Source organism: Myotis brandtii, unplaced genomic scaffold, assembly GCF_000412655.1.
Source record: "Myotis brandtii unplaced genomic scaffold, ASM41265v1 scaffold2790, whole genome shotgun sequence".
Classification (NCBI taxonomy): domain Eukaryota; kingdom Metazoa; phylum Chordata; class Mammalia; order Chiroptera; family Vespertilionidae; genus Myotis; species Myotis brandtii.
Window position 1 is genome coordinate 184,363 of NW_005360642.1, and position 7,739 is coordinate 192,101.

Genomic DNA, 7,739 nt, shown 5'->3' on the forward strand with positions numbered 1-7,739 from the left:
GCCACAGAACCTATATCAGTCAGGGCTCTCCACAAAGTGTTAAACGAGATCTTATAAAAGCTCAATCTGTGACCTTCTTCATTTGTGAGTTTGGGGCAAATTTATAAAGCGTGAGTCTTGGCCTTTAGATGAAGGTACATCCATGCTTCTTAATCCAAATTTCCAGGAAAATGAGAAACCAACTACTTCAGGATCTTAAGCAGGATGTATGCTTTATTGCATAGCGGTAAAGGTTTCTCAGAACTGTAAGAAACGGATCTGTTCAAAGGCTGTGATAGCTGAGTTTTAACGCTATTCCATTCCATTTCTGAACAATTGCATTTAGACAAACTTCATCATACTTGAGACGAAAGCCTTCAGTTTCGGCAAATATATCAACTGGTGATCCATCAGGCAAAAGCCAATCTTTGAACTAACAGGCAGGATCCTGTACAAAAGCTGCCACAGCTGGGTCCCACCACTTAAAGCATGCACCTCAGGGCCGGTCTGCTCTGTAAGGAGCTCGGACACTAGCTTAGTGGCCTCTGGCTGCATCTGCTCTTGTCTGCTCTGAATTATGGTCTCATTTTCTCATTGGCAATCTTGGTTTTCAAATGATAGGACACATTTCAGACGCTGTGGAAGATCTTTGGCATTGAGCATGGTTATTAAAGAGGTGGTAGCTCCCACTGGGCACTCGAGATCCTTTCTTCTAAGTTTGGGGAAGCCTGGCTTGAGAAACTAGTCTAGAATGGGCTGTGTTCAGGAGCTTGAATCCTTCGGGCAGATGCTTCATTCTCAGTTACAGATTTCCGGGGACTACAGGGGTAGGCACTGGAGTGTCCGTTTTGGAGCCTTCCATTCTTTCTATTCCTTTGACTCTCTCCTGGTCATATCTGTTGTAGGCAGCTGAGCTCAGTTATTTGGTACATAACATGGGATCCATAGGTACTGTATTTGGGGCCCGTCACTGTTCTTCTCTGGCATTTATAGATAGAAAAAATTGCAGAAATATTCTTGGAAATGATTAACTGTACTTCTGACACCCCTCGCCCCAGCTCTGCTGACAATATCTTGGGTTCCAGTTACCTCAGCATCCCCCCAAATGCCTCTGCTTTAGGGCAGGCATATCATCATCTAGATTAGACTCGATTGCACATAATTTCTTAGCCTTAATTTTAACTTTGCAGCAATTCTTTTCACTGACATAGCTTTAGACAAAGATCTAACCTCTTCAGGTTGTACAATCCCTTCTTTGGGCCCATTCAAACAAGCAGCCAATTTTTTCTTTTTAAAAAAGTAAATTTATTGGGGTGTCATTGTAATAACATTATATGAGTTTCAAGTGTACGATTCTATGACGCACCATCTGCATATTGCATTGTGTGCCTACCACCCGAAGTTGAGTTTCCTTTCATCACCATATGTTTGACCCCCTCCTTTACCCTCTCTATCTGCCTTCCATCCCCTTCCCCTATGGTCAATATCTCTTTATCAAGGTGCACACATTCTTAATCTTCAATTTGAGATTTCTTTGCTTCTGCTAAAACTTCATCTGCTGCTCATTCACCTAGAGCAGATGCCTGAAGACCTATTTCTAGGTGGACACTTCTGTCTATACTTGTCAACATGGATGTTTCAACATGGGATATCCAATTACATCTTTTCAGGCAGGTCTTCTAATCCAGGAATGTTTTCAGTAGTTGCAGTAGGGCATAAACAGCAGTGTGAGAAAGGTACACATTATGAAGTAGAAATAAGATAGAATCCAACGTACGGTACTCAGGCTGGCCTTTCTTTTCAGTCTTCCACACTATGTAGTTCTTGGGCTACTAGAATGACAGACAATCACTTTGTCTTCACCGCCATCTTCTTCTTCTGTAGAACGCTGAGCACATGTGTTTCCTTCCACCTCGTGGCTCCTCGATGAGCCAGCAGCACCAGCAATTATCTGCGTCTATGAGAGCAGCAGGGGCAGCCGCTCCCTAATCTCTGAGGACCCCACAGGATAAGGCCTCATAAGGCCACGTGAGATGATCTTACCTGGCCTTTTCCCTCTTGATGTCTTTTTTTAAAAAATAAGAGCTGTGTTCAAAGGGCTTATCTTTAAGAAGAATTCCCCTAGGATGTCACACTTACTGTATCTAAAATTGGCCTCTTGATAACTTATCCACACCTACCCAAACCTGCTTTTTTCCTGGGATTTCTCATCTTAATAAACAGTACTAATGAGTTGTTGAGGCTCTTAACCAGAATTATCCTTCATTTTTCTCTTTAGTTTTCACCCCATATCCAATCCAGTAAAATATCCTATCTCTGATCCAATACAATCATCTCTGGAGAGGATTTCTGCAATAAACGCCTCAATGATTTTTCAATTCCTATTTTTAGCCCCCTTCTGCATTGTACCCCATCCCCCACATAATGTAGTCTCTAACCTCCACAAGAGGGTTCTTTTAAAAGGCAAATCAGAATGTGTCACTCCTGCAATAACCCTCAAGTCACAACACTGTCATTTAGAACCAACTCAGAGCCTCTCTGTGGCCTCCAAGTCCTGCATGATCGTATCCTTGGCTGTCTATCTGACCACAGTTCACACACTTGACCCTTGCTCACTATGCTCATTACATTGGATTTCCTGTTGGACCTTACATGCCCATTATGGGCCTGCCTCAGGTCCTTTGCACTTGCTGTTCCTTCAGCCTAGAACATCTTCCTCTACATAGTAAGGCTGACTCCTCAATTCACCCACTTCCCTGCTCAGAAATGCCTCCCCTTTTAAGACCACTATCTAAAATATCACTCTCAACCCCTCATCCCTCTTTATTTTTCATTATAGCATTTATGGATACCAAGTTTCATATTACACATTTTTATTGATTTGTTTATAGTATTTGCTTAATAGTATTTGTTTACAGTATTTGCCTTAAGGGCAGGGACTCTGCTTCGTTGTCTGCAGGGTCCCTCACACCTAGAATGATGCTTGGCATTAAATATGTGCTTAATACATTTTTGTTAAATGAAAAGCTAATGGGAAAACTGAAACTCAAGACAAACTTTATTTTCCTGTATTTCCCAGGGTCAGTTTTGCCAAGGGTAAGGATAATCCAGTGTACAAGTAATGTGAGCATCCATGATCAGAAACAGACTATAATTCAAACTCAAGTCCTATTGCATTCCTTTATGGCTCCCTGTTGATGGTTGTAATAAAATTTTATACTGTTCTTCCAATGAAACTTAAAACTAAACTCTATTTAAATTATTTTCCCCTAGTGTTTCTGAGTAGAAATCTTAGCCCTGACCAAAGTAGATAATCTACAAGAGATGATTTACTGGAATGGATGCCCAACCTGGGATCTGCGCAGAAACATCAATATCATTTTTGCTAAATGATGTGTCTAATGAGGACATTTCCAGGGAGTCTCAATGACAGACTCCTCATTTACTTCCAGAGCTGCATGCACAACTCCAACAGCCCCTGAAACAAGCTTGATAACGTCAGTGCACAAATCACTCTTCAAGTGAGCAAAAAAACCCTCAATATGTCATGACTTACATTTATCCATGTAATAACATATGAAGGAGAACATTTATTATTTACTTCGGTTACATCAGCTTTTTAAGTTGTTCTAGTTGAACTATAAAGCTCTACCAAATGTCTTAGTCTGACCCGTATAACAGAGTAGGGAAATTTGCAGTGGCAGTTAGGACACTTGGGTTTGTTTCCATCACATGTGCAAACTTGTAGAAGCAGCTTACATTTCTTTTACTCTTCATTATACTAAAGGATGGTACAGTTGAGATTTCAAAACAAAACAAAAAAAACAAAACAAAACAACAACAACAAAAAACAACAATCCACAAAAGCAACTACAGCATTTTCAGAAAACAACAACTACAATAGGCTTCCTCTTTATAGGATAAGAAGTGAATAATTTAAAATATGGAGAGAAAACATATTCGTGGAACCCTAGCTGACTTGTCTACAAATGAACATAAAAAACAGGTGATTTCTCTAAAATTGTTTTCTGTATTTCTAAGTTTCCTGCATTTCTTCATACATTCTTTCCACAAATATTTATTGAGTACCTACTATATCCTACACACCTTGTTAAATAGAAGTAGGGATATGCAATCTAGAGAACTGACATGGATGTAAACATGTATTCTTTTTGCAATAAAGTTAAAAGAATACATTCTCCCTGATCAAAATTATCTTGGTTTTCATGAAAGTTTGAGGGGGAAAATAAGGGGATTGACAAAATTCCAAGAAAATTTTAAATAAATTTAAATACAACAATTTAAATAAATGGAATACTCTGGTTGTCTCAATACCCATGGAAGAATTGAATTGGATTGCAGAAGTTTAGAAAATATTTACAGCCTTTGAAATTGGTCCCTGATGCCCCTAAATAATCTTAATGAAATGCCTAGGAAATTCTGTTTCTATCAATTAGCCTATGTTAAAATTGGTTTTGCTATATGTCTTTTCCTTACAGTTCCAAGAACCTATCAATGACATTAAGTGAGGACTTACTATATTTATTTTAACTTAAAAAATCTCTTCCATGAGGTATTATGAACCTTCTCCTTCCCAATGCCTAGCACCTCGGCCACCCAGAGCAGCGAATGGCAGCGCCGGGTTTTGGGGAAGCCCAAGTCTCAGGCCTTCTGGAGGAAACACTCATTGTGCATTTCTGGAAAGCAATTTGGAAAAATGCCTTCTACATCTTCCTAGCCATTTGAAGAAGACTTTGATCACAGAGCCTCCAGATTCCCTTTTCTGTATCTTGCTCCTTCTTCAAGATAACTTCCTCAACTCAGGTTCCTAGTGCTGAATGTTCTCTGTCCACAGACAAACCTGCTCCTAGGAAATGATTCTGATGGAATCACTCACACCAAAGTCAAATGCCTGATGCGTCTTTCCCCTTTCCCGTGGGCATTTGCACTCACTAGTTTCAACCCCTTAAACGAAAGAAGTCACTTCTTAATTTCTCATTATATCATCTGTTAATTGGAGATGTAGAATGACGGGCAGCTCTGGCGTTCTGTGGTTCTCAATGTGCAGCATTATTTTTGTCCAGGTGGTGTGATGGGGTGGGGGTGGGGGAGCGGGGAGCACCCAGGTGGGGTAAAATTACTTGTGGAAGTCCCTATTACCAGTTGGGTGATTTTCCTTACAAGTAACAGAAAGTCCAACAGTATCCTAGCCAATCAAGTCATCTATGATTGTAAGAAGAAGTCTAGAGGTGGGAATTTCAGGAGTGGGTCCACATTGCCAGGCCACCGAGTTAGTCTCTGTGACTGGCTTGTATTCTCATTATGATTACCTAAAGGTCTGCAGCACCTCCTGGCATCATATCCTCACATTCAAAGAAGGAAGTGGAAGGGGCAATATGGTGGACTCAAGGGCAAAAACTTGCCCAGAACCCCCAGCCGACTCCCCTTACATCACATAGGCCAGAACTGAGTTATTCCCCCACCTTTAGAAGCTAAGAGTTGACAGAAACCAATCATGAGTTATCCCCTAGAGCAGTGGTCGGCAAACTCATTAGTCAACAGAGCCAAATATCAACAGTACGATTGAAATTTCTTTTGAGAGCCAAATTTTTTAAACTTAAACTATGTAGGTAGGTACATTGTTATTAACTTAATTAGGGTACTCCTAAGGCTTAAGAAGAGCCACACTCAAGGGGCCAAAGAGCCGCATATGGCTCGAGAGCCGCAGTTTGCCGACCACGGCCTAGTGTTAGGCAGATTGAGAACTAAGCAAAATCGAGGTTTGCTATCAAGGAAGCAGGGGAAGTGCTGCTGAAAGGCAATCAATAGTGTGTGACACAACCTTGGAACTACTTGTTATGGGTCTGTGGCCAGGCTTGAGTCAAACACCTGGCCTCTCTCCAAGCCCCTCTACCTTCCTTGCTTCCTAGTAAATGTTCGGGTTAGGAGAGGAGGAGGGTGTGTCATAGAACAGATGATGATGATGATTTAAGTAAAAGAGAAACAGGATGTTGCAGCACTATGCTCAACTTTCCCATTATCATTTGTTTCCCATTTTTATTCTGTACCTTGAATTTATTCTTTGAGCATTTTATTCAATCATATCTACAAACGTGCTAGAAAATGCAATAGATTTTTTTTTTTTGGGGGGGGGGGTCAGGCTACTCTCTCACTGAAATGGTCCAGAGATGGTTGTATTCAGTTGTATTTTCAAAATCTCCACATTTCAAATGCTGGCCTGATAAGAAAACAGATGGTTTGATCCAAGGATTCTTTTGTTGTAGGCAGGATAATGTTTTCAACATCATGCCAAGGTTTGGTTTGTACTTTTAAAATTGCTGTTTTCCCAGACTGACCTTGGGGTACCATCAAAATTCTAGACAGTATTCAGAAAGGAAACACAAAATTTTTTGCATGAAGATGAATTTAAGAAAAGTAAAATATGTTTAAAAGACACACTTTTTCTCATCAAAATAGAAATATATTAATTCTAATGGAGAAAAAATATTATTTTTAGGGCATATAGTACCTATTGCATTCAATAGAAAAATGACAGTTTTCAAATTCTCCCTTCTTTTTGGCTATTAAAATATCAGTATCTCAGCATCTTTGAAAAAACTAAGACACAAACTTACATTTATCTTTCTAATCTTTGATCTTTTATAATTGGGTAGAATTTTAGAGTTCATGCAATTTGTTCACAAACATTATTTCACATTATCTTTTATTAATCTGCCAAGAATATTATTATTCCCATTGAAACTGAAAAGACAGACTGAGGTTTAAAAAAATAAAATGACTTACCTAAGGTCACAGAATATTAGCTATGGAGCTAGGCCTAGACTGAGATCATTATGTCCATCCCAACACTTAGCTTGCACCTGTTCTGTGCCAAGCACCATTCTGACACTAGAAATCCTATATAATAAAGAGCTAATATGCAAATGGTCATCATGCCCTCATGCCATCATGCAGTAATGGCTCAGACACTCAACACTGGGGAGAGAGAAATGGGAACCAACCAGGAACAAATGAGCTCATGAGAGAGGAATGGGAACCAGCCAGGCACAAATGAGCTCATGAGAGAGGAATGGGAACAGCCAGGCACAAATGAGCTTGCGAGAGAGGAATGGGGACCAGCCAGGCTGTGGCCCGGGAGAGGGACAAGCCACCCACCCTGTGGTCCCAGGCGCCAGAGGCTGGGGCTGCGGCCTTGGAGAGGGACAAGCCGCCCACCTCGCAGTCCTGGGCACCTGTGGCTGCAGCCCGGGTGAAGCCACCTGCCCATGGTCCCCTGCAGCTGGGGCCGGCCTGGGCAAAGCTGGCCCGGGTCCCAGGTGCCTGCAACTGGCTGGAGGAGGAAATCCTGGGTCCCGGGCGAGGCAGAGGCGGTTAGGGGCGATCAGGCCAGTAGGGGAGCAGTTAGAGGCGATCAGGCAGGCAGGCAGAGGTGGTTAAGTGTGATCAGGCAGGCAGAGGTGGTTAGGGGCGATCAGGCAGGCAGGCAGGCGAGTGGTTAGGAGCCAGCGGTCCTGGATTGCGAAAGGCAGTCGGACATCCCCTGAGGGGTCCTGGATTAGAGAGGGTGCAGGCCGGGCTAAGGGACACCCCCCCCTGCACCCTCCCCCCCCGCACGAATTTCTTACACCAGGCCTCTAGTAATAAAATAATAAGAAACAGATCGAACATTTTTTGAGCACTAGGTGTCAGGCATTCTTCTAAATTTACATACCTCATTTCATTGAATTCTCTCAACAAAC

General features: G+C 41.7%; 1 pseudogene; it reads right to left on the minus strand.

Moving 5' to 3' along the window:
- Positions 1-262: 262 nt before the first annotated feature.
- LOC102256496 overlaps positions 263-7,739 on the minus strand; it is a 10,045-nt pseudogene continuing 2,568 nt past the window's right edge.